General features: G+C 36.9%; 1 long non-coding RNA gene across 1 annotated transcript; it reads left to right on the forward strand.

The window, feature by feature from the left end:
- The first annotated feature begins 2,889 nt into the window (after positions 1-2,889).
- On the forward strand, positions 2,890-10,834 carry LOC126816427 (uncharacterized). Its single transcript, XR_007678338.2, has 6 exons — positions 2,890-3,192; positions 5,727-6,352; positions 7,101-7,174; positions 9,158-9,281; positions 9,509-9,596; positions 10,549-10,834. It is a non-coding gene; the product is annotated as an uncharacterized LOC126816427 (long non-coding RNA).
- The last annotated feature ends 2,115 nt before the right edge of the window (positions 10,835-12,949 follow it).

Genomic DNA, 12,949 nt, shown 5'->3' on the forward strand with positions numbered 1-12,949 from the left:
ACCAAAAGTTAAAGAAATTGTCACCAACACACATGTCGTGTTTAGGCTAAAATCTAACCAGAAAAGTATTGTCAATACATAATAAAATATATATTGCATTAATCAATTCCATTCCGCAATTGGTTTGTCTTAAACTCGTCATTTGTGTTCATGGGCATCAGGGTCGAGATGGCAACGTTATATGTTTTATTCGTCTAATTTACTATAAAACATCATTCGGTTTGCCTCACGGGTTAACGGCATATTAATAGCTTTATTCACTGAGATGGTTCCTTTACTTATAGTTTATTTTTCGAATTGCTTTTTGTATTTATTTAAATGGAAATATTAACAACATTCTATAAGTCAATCCACGAACATACCCAATTTCAATATTTGCGTGTTGACCTTTAACATCACACTTAGATCCTGTACGCTTTGTGTCTTACAGTCAATACATGTCATGAAGAACTCTTTAGACATAATTTCGTTTATAATACTTTACTCGTTTCTATTGAGTTGTTTAGCAGAAGTAACCCATGACAACAATATGTTGAGACGACTACGTAACAGAATAGGACAATTCAATGTTATTAAAATGACACAATGACAATTTTAATTTTATTACCAACCCTTTCACAATATTTGAATGAAATATCTCACACAGGATGTTAATCTGTTTTCAGTTTCTATTCCAATTCAATAAAACATTTAAAACATTTAATACATGTCTTGGCTTGATTCATTATTTACAATTTAATACAGTTCAAGAGATCAAAACATTTCCGAATTTATACATTCAACATTACACGTAGACCTAAATGTATTTTTCAAATACGTGTATAAACATTTATATGATATATATTTTAAACAGATATGCTATGACCAGAGTTGCCATTATCTTTATTATTCGACTGGAAAACTCCTGTCATTCACTCTGTCGTTCGACTGATCCATCATTCACGTTGTCATTTCCGAGTCTGAAATTTGGGGTATAGGGGTAGCTCGGACCGGGGAGTAACATAGGCCAGGTGGCGTTAGTCTACCACTTCCGGTTTCGGAGTTATGACCCCCGAGCGAAGCCGGGCATTCTTCTAGTATATAAATAAATATATAAATAAATCATCTTCATGGTCATCATCATCGTCATCATCATCGTCATCATCACTATTTAACACCAATCATCGTCGCCTGACAATTACCTTATCTATTCAAAGCGCTTGTTTAGTTTTAAATACTTGTGAACTTTACTAAAACTCACTTTGTTGAACGGGTTACTTTCGTTGGTATCGCCATATAGGAACGCTTTTGTATTTATGGATTTAAATGGGAGGGTATTTAATGTTGAGATACGCTGAGACGAATAATTTGGGCAGTGCAGAAAATAATGGTCGCTGTCTTCTTGAGTATGACCACAACTGCATGTCGGGTTATGTGAAATATGCATTAAAAATCTATGGAAGTTTAGAGCACTTTTACAATTACGAAGTCTGGAATGTATAATCTGAAATTTACGTTCTCCATAGTAACATCTTACTGACATCAATAAATACAAAAATATGACTAAGTCGAAAGTCAACAAGACGGTATACAAGCCAAAATGCAAGTCGAAAATAAGAAATTAGGAAAAAAAACGAGGGGCGCTATTATCGCAGTGTATTATTTCTTGATTTCCTATTTTCGAGTCGATTTTGGCTTGTATAGCGTTGCTGTCGCCTCACATTTTGTCGTAACTGCTACTTTTCGACTTTCGTGTTTTCGAGGGCGAAAAGTAGAAATTAAGAATGGTAGGCTTCTATAGTTAGGCGTTTGTATATATGACTGTATACTTGACACATGTACGACCTGAATGGCTGAATGGCCGGTAACCAAATATGTTATTGTGAGTGTTAAACGACATCGTAATTATTTTATATTTTGCAAAAAAAAACAAACAACAAAAAACAAAACAAAAAAACACAAGCCGTGATTGCCATTACTACAATACGGATTACTACATATACTTTGTGTTCAATTTTATATTTTAATACTGAAGACAGGGCCGGACTATAAATGAACAAGGCGGATCCTTTTGGCTTATATTGAGTAATTATTGCAACGTGTTACAGTTGAAAGTTCCAAAGCATTTTCACATTCCATGTCCGATAAATTTAATCATCATGCAACTACTGATTGGTGGGTCGTCGAAACATTTAGATGCATACATCACAGCACCGTGGTTTAGACAACTTGCAATTGAACTAGTTTTATTGTTGTACACATAATGAAAGAAACTGTGTTATTTCACAACTGAATTCTATGGTAAGAACCGTAGAACCACCTTGTAGGGAATAACTTTTAAACTTTAACACCCTATACACACTCTGCCAGCGGCATCTTTGACCCACACTCTCTTAACATTAATCCAAACTTTAAATCTTTCAACGGTTTAACAATAAGGTGCTAAATATTTCCATTTAAATAAATACAAAAAGCAATTCGAAAAATAAACTATAAGTAAAGGAACCATCTCAGTGAATAAAGCTATTAATATGCCGTTAACCCGTGAGGCAAACCGAATGATGTTTTATAGTAAATTAGACGAATAAAACATATAACGTTGCCATCTCGACCCTGATGCCCATGAACACAAATGACGAGTTTAAGACAAACCAATGGCGGAATGGAATTGATTAATGGAATAAAATATTTATTATGTATGGACACTAAGTTTTATGGTTAGACTTTAGCCTAAAAAAACATGCGCGCTGATTACAATTTTGGCAGTCATATCTGAATGGCTCAAAAACTGTTTATATTTCTTTAACTTTTGGTATACTTAAATTCGGGCTATTATTTAATATATATATTGATCAACAGCGGCGATAAAAATCATTAGTCTCGACAATGACTAGTTGTCAGTGAAAGTCTCTCAGGGGAGCCAGGCGGCCCTGTGAATAAAGAGCTGGCTTGAACGCCTCGTGTTCATTAGCCTGAATAGTGAAGGAATGCGGGTCATTAAACCCCAATTTCATTTCATAAATCTCTCGGCTCAATAATGAGCTACTCGGGTTGGTTAGATCCACGCCTTAATGCATATACAACCAATTGAGAAATAGGTCAAATATGGCGACAATGATCAACTTGCTCTTCTTCTACTAAATTAAAGATTCGTGTGGAGATTCTGTCGATATAATCATATATTTATATCTGCTCTTTCTTAAAATGGAGACGGTTAGTAAAATGGTCTTCTTTACGTTCCTAAATATCAGTTTGACCTTAGTGAATACCACACGATTACGATCCGTTCCAGACTGATAACTTTACGTTCCTAAATATCAGTCTGACCGTAGTGAATACGGCGCTATTGCACTTTCGTACCTCTACCAGTTCCCGTGGTCGTAGGCACTTGAATGTTAAGGGGGGCTAGCAATGACCACACACCAAATTTCAGCCGAATCGATAAATAACTTTTTATTTTACCGACCTTTTAATTTCTAACGAGAGAGAACTTCATCCGTTTGACGCCATTTGCTTTGTTTACTAATTAGACTTGAATAACAAGACACTAAGACGGAAACCGACTCGAATAACAAGACACTTAGACGGAAACCGACACACTGCACTAGCTGCCTAACACTGCAGTTCATAAAAATTAATATAATTTTCGTATACTTTAATTTTTGCGCGAAGCCACCATTTTCTATAAAATACTATTTGGTGTTGATCAGTGGATTGGCCGTTAGGTGTAAATATTGCCGTGACCTTGATTTTGACCTTGAGGCCAAACTTCCCACCCATATCGGGGCCTTTGCGTTTATGCTTGCCGTGGCCTTATTTCTTACTGTATTATCAAAGTTAATGTTCGAGGTGAAAGCAGAGATGACGTCCTTCAGAAAAGATAGTTGGGTCAAAGTCGTAGGTCAAGGTCATGTTACAGAAAACTAAACTCAAACTTTTCAAAGTCATTTTTGGGACATTTGACCTTGACTTACGACTTTGACCCCGTAACCATTTTCGAAGGCTATCACATTGTCTTGAAACATGAACGTTTACCTTGGTCCTGTCGCACACTGCTCGGTCAGAAAACGGTCAAACGCAGAGGGTCCGTGTCCGAAAGGAAGTCAATGGGCGTGGTCAATGTGAAAGGTCGTGGTGACCTCCACTAGTCACCGTTAACCACCCGTAACCTTGACTCTGACCTTGAGTCCAAACGTCCCATCCATCTCGGACCCTTTGCGTTTATGCTTGCCGTGGCCTTATTTCTAACTGTATTATCAAAGTTAATGTTCGAGGTTAAAGCAGAGACGACGTCCTCCAGAAAAGATTATTGGTTCAAAGTCGTAGGTCAAGGTCATCTTACAGAAAACTAAACTCGGACTTTTCAAAGTCAGTTTTGGGACATTTGACCTTGACTTACGACCTTGACCTCGTAACCATTTTCGAAGGCTATCACCTTGGCTTGAACCATCGACGTTTACTTTGGTCCTGTCGCACACTGTTCGGTCAGAAAAGGGTCAAACGCAAAGGGCCCGTGTCCGAAATGAAGTCAATGGGCGTGGTCAATGTGAAAGGTCGCGGTGACCTCCACTAGTCACCTTTAACCATCCGTGACCTTGACTTTGACCTTGAGTCCAAACTTCCCATCCATCTCCGGCCCTTTTCGTTTATGCTTGCCGTGACCCTATTGCTTACTGTATTATCAAAGTTAATGCTTGAGGTGAAAGCAGAGACAACGTCCTTCAGAAAAGTTAAAAAGGTCAAAGTCGTAGGTCAAGGTCATGTTACAGAAAACTAAACTCAAACTTTTCAAAGTCAGTTTTGGGACATTTCCCCTTGACTTACGACCTTGACCCCGTAACCATTTTCGAAGGCTATCAACTTGGCTTGAATCATGGGTGTTTACCTTGGTCCTGTCGCACACTGCTCGGTCAGAAAACGGTCAAACGCAGAGGGGCCCGTGCCCGAAAGGAAGTCAATGGGCGTGGTCAATGTGAAAGTTCGTGGTGACCTCCACTAGTCACCTTTAACCATCCGTGACCTCGACTTCGACCTTGAGTCCAAACTTCCCATCCATCTCGGGCCCTTTTCGTTTATGCTTGCCGTGACCCTATTTCTTACTGTATTATCAAAGTTAATGCTTGAGGTGAAAGCAGAGACAAGGCCCTGATATGGATGGGAAGTTAAGACTCAAGGTCAAAATCAAGGTCACGGCAATATTCACACCTAAAGGCCAATCCACTGATCAACACCAAATAGTATTTTATAGAACATGGTGGCTTCGCGCAAAAATTAAAGTATACGAAAATTATATTAATTTTTATGAACTGCAGAGATAGGCAGCTAGTGCAGTGTGTCGGTTTCCGTCTTAGTGTCTTGTTATTCGAGTCTAAATAGTAAACAAAGCAAATGGCGTCAAACAGATGAAGTTCTCTCTCGTTAGAAATTAAAAGGTCGGTAAAATAAAAAGTTATTGGTCGATTCGGCTGAAATTTGGTGTGTGGTCATTGCTAGCCCCCCTTAACATCCTCTAATAATTTCAAGTTCCTACGACCACGGGAACTGGTAGAGGTATGAAAGTGCAATAGCGCCGTGAATACCGTACGATTACGATCCGTTCCATACTGATACCTTAATTATAGGCTAATTATAGAGCCTTCAATTTCAAACACATTTTTATTATCATATGCTCTTATTTTTTTTTTTCATCATTATATGATTAACATTTCCTAAACTTTACGATTTTCAACTTTTTTTTTAAATAATAGTCCATCTCTGAGACAACAAAAACGTAAATAAATGGAAGATAAAAGCAAGAAAGACAACCCTAATAAAGGAGTCAGGACTAAGACTAGTAATTATTTCCCCTTATTTCATGATGGACGAATGTAGTGCGAGTTATAAATAGACAATTTTTCCCTTAATTTTTTTCTCCCCTCTTCCTGCATTTTTGGGTTGACTTTTTGGTCTAGAATTGGAGAAAAGGGATCAAATTTGCAATTTCATAGCAGTTTTGGGTAATACTGATGATATTACAGCGGAGGGATAGGGGGTGTAAAGTGTCTTTCTGCAGAGCAATCATTGTGTCGGAAGTGAGATTTTCACCCCTGTCAACTTCAAATCCGTGTAGCAAAAAATCTAAACGGTCAACCCCCTACAAAATTATGAGGAGATTGCCAAATGTTGTCCCCATTGTGCCTATAAAGATTGGAACCAACGGAATGTTGAGCAAAAAGCTACAGCCTGTGATGTTAAGTCATTTAACATTGAAGTCAATGGGCAAATAATTGCTAGTCTGAGTCCTGATGATATAAAGAAGCATGGCCGACTCGGGATGTTGATATTTTTTCAACGGCTTATTTCCTGAAGTTTTGAATGGAAAGTGTCAGAAATGGTAAGAATACTGCTTTTTTATTGCCCAGCAGTAAGTTTTTTGACTATTTGGTATCAAAATAGCCATGATTGGGGGTATCCGTTGGTTGAGTGTGAATTTTGGGTTGTAAATGTGTAACATTTTGTTCACAATGATATCAAAACATGGTTAGGTCTAAATATTAAGGCCAACTCAACTCCAGATTTGGTCTAAAGTCACGAGATGTAAACAAGACTGACCCTAACCCTAACCCAATACCCAGTCCTTACCCTAACCCTAACCCACAATCTTGTCAAAAAGCATGTAGCCTAGGCCTAAGCCAAGACCTAGTTCTGACCCTAGCCCAAACCCACAATTGTGTCAAATAATCATGTGCCCTAACCCTATTTACATGTTGTGACCTTGAACCAAATCTGCAGTTGGCCTTAACATTTAGACCTAACATGTTTTTGACATCATACAATGAAATGTTAACATGTACACTCCAAAATTCACACCTGTGTGACTTTTGACCAAACATGCAGTTGGCCTTAATATTTAGACCGAACCTCAAAACATGGCATCTACCTTTGAGATTGGCTTAGACTTATGTGACACTCAAGGTTTACTTTTTTACTGATTGTTAACTGGTTTCTTTTTGGAGGGCCAGTGTCGGGCTGTTCGCGAGAAATAAAGAGGTTTATTTCTATTTCCAGTTGAAACCATATTTTTTTCTTATTTTCTCACTGTTTTTTATTGCATATTTATCCCCAGCCTCCTATCATTTCAGGTGCCAGGGCAATGTTTCATAGAGTGGAATGATTGACCTCAACACAAGTATTAAAAAAAAAAGAAGCAAAACAGGTGAGATAAATGTGCATTTCATACACTTTAAGAAGTACATCCAACCTCATCCCCACTTCTGCTCACTAATAGTAATAGGCTGGAAATTTGGTACTGCACAGGCCTGTCTTCTCCCCTTGACATTTAACTGAATGACAGAATTCCACATTTTGACCATTTTCTGGATGTCAATGACCATTTCCCTGGATAGTATTCGCCCCAGAATTCTCATTCTCATCCAAATTTAACATTTCAGGTCTACATCTCAAAACCTGATCTCTTCCTGGACTGGCTTTAGGAGAACGATGATGCATATCAATTTCTTCCCTGATCTCTATGACACCTGTGGTGGAAGTGGAGGGCAAATCGTAATCAGTTTGGGTTCCAGCCCCGAGGACCTCTGTAAACTTTGCTTTTTGGTGATGACTTAATTTCCGAGCTTGAAAAGGACGCTTGTGTGTTTATCATGGCCTCTCATATTGGAAGATAACATTAATGGCTTGTGTGTTGATCGACGGTTGTGCATATCTCTTGGTCAGGAAAGTTGTAGGCACCATCGCCATTGTAAATCATTTGACAGGCCCGAGTGAACGGGGCGACCTATGATTGGTCAGCAATGTATCAGATTCCATACCGGGGGTGGGGATGAAAAAACTGTTGTAGTGTTACATAATCAGATTATTTCAACTTACTTATCCTGTGGAAATACAGCTATATAGGAGATATTTTGAAATTCATAGGCACTGCATGTTTCAACATTTTAGATTTGACCACAATTTGGCACTTGAAACTATGTTAACAGAGAAAAACTGTGTGGTTTTCGATGAAAGTGTTAAAAGTCTAATATTGCATCATGATTACTGTTTTAAAGTATTTTCGTGTTTGATTTATATTGAATTCATCTCATCTTTTTGAAGAATGCATTTATGTTCAAAAATAAAAATGTTCTGTGGAATTCAAAATTCATGTGCTTTTAAATTATCAGATTCCAAACTGGGGGGTAGGGATGAAAAAGCTGTTGTAGTGTTACATAATCAGATTATTTCAACTTACTTATCCTATGGAAATACAGCTATATAGGAGATATTTTAAAATTGATAGGCACTGCATGTTTCAACATTTTAGATTTGACCACAATTTGGCACTTGAAACTACGTTAACAGAGAAAAACTGTGTGGTTTTCGATGAAAGTGTTAAAAAGTCTAATATTGCATCATGATTACTGTTTTAAAGTATTTTCGTGTTTGATTTATATTGAATTGTATTTAGAAAACGGAGGAAACCGAATGACCCAGCGAAAAAACTCAAGAGATTGGACAGGCGACTCTACTCCTTGAAATTGAAACCATGCCACTTAACACAATGACAGACCCTGTGATTTCATGCGCATGCATTACCTACTAGACCATTCCCCCCCCCAGCCCCACCCCATATCGAATAAAAGTATGACTTATTTAAAATATGATATTTACATATAAAGAAAGTAGAGAGACTTCAATCTTACTAGAAAAATACTAGATTACCTGAAATGAAATGGGGTTTAAAGACAACGTCCTACTGGTCAGCTCCGACTGGTCTAATGCATTGTGCTAAGTGAAAATGTTTGTCTGGGCAGCGACACTATGGCCTACTCTCATACCGAATTCAAACTGCCAAGAGAACTTTTATGTGTACGCCAATGTGTACATTGGATCTCAGGGGAAACCACTCTGCAAAATCAAGATGAGCTTTTTCGGTCAACCCCAAGAGATAACCTTTGGCCTCCATGCTAGTGTGCCAGCACCTAATTTACTCAGTCACCATGGCCGTCTTCTAATTACTGCGACAGTGAAACCATGTGACAAACAAGGATTATTAAGATAGACTTTTACAGCTTGGTAGTTCCTTGGGATTAAAACTTTTGATACATATAGATACATTAGTTTCAATTTCATATCACACAGTTTGTATATATGGTAAGGTAGCTTTAATCGTAAATTACATATCATGTATTTATTTTTTCAGTTTCAATATTGGATGTATATGCAAATCACCCAGAAAAAGATCATGTAATAACAAAAGAAATTATAAAAGAAAAAAAGAAAGAAGAAATGGCTGGAAAAAATGATGATAGAGCAGCTTTTTCTTGGTGGGTAACTATTCAATTCTAATAGAAAAGATTGTTATGCTATTTTGAAATCTAAAATTCAGTTTAGTATAGTAAAACTGTACACGTCATGTATGAGCAGAGACAGAATCTTAGTTATATGTAGATATCATGAAACAAAACAAATGTAATTAAAGTAACATTTTTTTAATTAATCAAAACTGTCTAGTCAATTTAAGCCAACTAATACATTGCCATTTTTTTTTCAGTTACCCACCTCGGAAGATCAAGTTGGAAAGGGCTATTGATATTGTGGAGACGTTTTCTCACAGATCTTGCTTATCAGACAAAGACTATGTAAGTACCATGCATATTTGCTTTTTAAATCAGGAACTGGTTCTATACACTTGGTGGGGGGGTTGGATGGACGTTAAACCCCATTTCTCTCTCTCTCTCCTAAATATTGAGTTTTTTGTTTACTTTTAAACTGCATATATTCAAGGTATCAGGAGCTTTTTATGGCTCCCGTACAATTTTATAAACATGAAGGACTGTACCTTTTGAATATTAAGCCATCAAATTATTTTATAATTTTGAAAATGAAATGAAATGGGGTTTAACATCCTACTGTTTTGCTCATAAATTGGGCTAATGAAGACAGGCATATGCCATACAGTGTGCTATGAAGGGAATTTTGCCCGGGCAGCGGCGCTACAGCCTACTCTTATATCGAATTCCAATTGCCAAGGAATCTTTTATGTGCACGCCAATGTGTACACGGGACCTCGGTTTTTCGTCCCATCCGAACGACTAGACAGCTGTCCTTGTCAGGTCCTCCGTCCTGTATCACTGACAAGGGGAAAACACGCAAAATGTAAGTAACATATATATTTGTATTTTTAATCAGGAAGTACTTCTATACACTTGCTTGGTAATCTAGTTATTCTTCTTGGGGCAATGCCTAGGACTCTGCTGTTTCAAGTACTTGGCATGCTTGATTTTTGCCAATCACATCCATTGATTTCCTTCAAGTTGCGATATGCCCTACATGTATGTGTATTTTTACAGTAAATAGCAGTAAAATAATGATGGACGGTATTTTACTTTCAAATAGATTTCAGTAGATTTTAAAGGGTAATATCCAATTTGTTGTCAATGGAAATAAAATAAGAATGGGTCCAAAAATAATTAGACATTACGCAAAGTTGAAACCAAATAGAGACTCGGTCTCGATGTGGCAAAATAAATTGTTTATTTAAACGTTGTGAACCATAGAAAGTATTCTTATCTCCTACTTTTTATTTTTTAGGCTGGAACACCATTGAAAGAGTATTTGCTGTATGATAACAACAAGAAAACCCAAGCATCAATTTATTTTATACTTCTGGGAAAGAATGCATTTGACCCAATTTTTAAATATTTATTTTTTGTTATTAATGTTAAATTTTCTTCCAAAACACAATTAGATTTTAATTCTCTTCAGAAATGTATGTATAATATAGCAAGTAAAGTGGCATATAAATCACTTAGAATTTGGTCAGAAATCATAAAGTATTTAATAGGCATTACTAGAAACCAAATGTAGATCAAATACACCCAGAATTACAAAAAACCTTGACCTACATAAAGGTGACTTTCCCTTGCTTATGAAATGAAATACGGTTTAGTATCCTACTTTTCTGTGTTCTTAGAGTGATTCTGCCCTACACCCTACTCTTATATCAAATATTTCAACTGTCAAGGGCTCTTTAACGGGAACCCGGGGGGGCAATGATTAACATGCACACATTTGATCAGGAAGTCTGTCATTGAGTCAAATAATTCAATTGTCAAGGCTTCTACTAAGTGAACGCAGTGGGGATGGTTTCAATTCCGGGAATGGGGGAGGGGGTGGTGGATGGCCGAATGGTAAGCATGTGCGTGCGGTATCATACGGCCTGTCATTGAGTCAACTGGCGTGGTTTCGAATCCCCGGTTGTACGTGACAAGGAGTAGGGTCGCCTGTCCAATCTTGTGGGTTTTCTACGGGACCTACGGTTTCCTCCCACTGCTAAAGACCCCTATGCGCAACGAATTATTGAAATAAAATTAAACCATATGTTAATCCCGAAATGACATAGTTTGTGTCAAGTGGACGTTAAACCCCATTTCTCTCCCTCTCTCTTTCGATTCCGGGCTTGTACCCAATTATCCCTTGCCATATCCAAGACTACTGACAAGTGGGAACTATGCCGGAAAATCCAGTTGAAATTTCTCGGCCAACACCTTATACTCACTGAACCACTGTGGCTTATGACTTGTGATTGTATATAAATTTTTTGTACATATGATATTTTTTTATTTCAATCCTGTAATCTTGATGCTTTGCTTCTTTTATTTACAAAATATTCATTTTGTTTGGGGTTTTTTAATGAGGAAAAGGTTTTACATCATTTTATTACTCCTGCAAAATAGTGCATTTTTCTTTTGTTAGTTTTCTGTGTATATTAGTTATTTCTATATGTCTCACAAATCACTTGTAGTGTGATTTTGTAGCACTTTTCAGTTTTTGAAATTGTTTCAATTTAGTGCATAATTAATCTTAGTGCTTGGTTTGGATGTTATTAAATTTAGATATTATTTGAATTATATATTTTGGAGTATGGGGTAGGGATACTGTGTACATATCTTTATATTCTCAGTTCTTGTTTTGGGGTAAAGAACAATTTATATAGCTATTTTATATTTTGTGATAGGTAAAGTGTGTGGGGTTAAGAACAATTTAAATAGGTATGTTATATTTTGTGATGGGTAAAGTGGGGTGTGTGTGTGTGTGTGGGGGGGGGGGATCATGTCATTATATATAACACAATATAATTAGTATTAGAATTCTCTGTTTTTCTGTTAACATTTCAAATATCTATTTAGTTTTGATGTATTAATTTACTTTTTTCTATGATTTTATGAATAAATAATAATCTTACAAAAACAAAAACAAATTTTGTTTCCTTCTTTTATCAAACTTTACAGGTCTAACAGAGCAAAGAGATGGGTCCTGCATAAAAAGGTTGCTATACTGTATATAAATTGGGGAAAAACACAACACAAGTTTTTGTGGATGGTTATACACAAGTTTGTATGAAACCACACAAGTTTCAGAAATTTCAACACAAGTTTCAGAAATTTTAACACAAGTTTCAGAAATTTCAACACAAGTTTCAAAAATTTCAACACAAGTATTGTGTAGATTTTCACACAAGTTTCAACACAAGTTTGTGTTGTTTGATAAATTTTAACACAAGTTTTGTGTTGTTTCAACATTTAACACAAGTTTTGTGTTGTTTCAACACAAGTTTGTGTTGTTAAATAGAGACACCTTACTTGTGTTGAAAACAACACAAGTTTTTTTTCAGTGTACCAAATGGCAAGGTTCATCTATTACTAATGAGACGAATACTTAATGCATTGATGGATACGGGCGCCGTATATAGCTGAAGGGCTTGGGTGGCCGAATGGTTAACGCGTGTTCGTTGTTTCATAAGGTCTGTCATTGAGTCAACTGGCGTGGTTTCGATTCCCCGTTTGTACGTGACAAGGGGTAGTGTCGCCTGTCCAACCTCGTGGGTTTTCTCTGGATCCTCCGGTTTCCTCCCACTGCTAAAGACCTCTACGCGCAAGCCAATTGTTGAAATGAAATTGAACCATATGTTAGTCCCGAAATGACCTGGTTT

Source organism: Patella vulgata, chromosome 3, assembly GCF_932274485.2.
Source record: "Patella vulgata chromosome 3, xgPatVulg1.2, whole genome shotgun sequence".
In the NCBI taxonomy this organism is placed as follows: Eukaryota; Metazoa; Mollusca; class Gastropoda; family Patellidae; genus Patella; species Patella vulgata.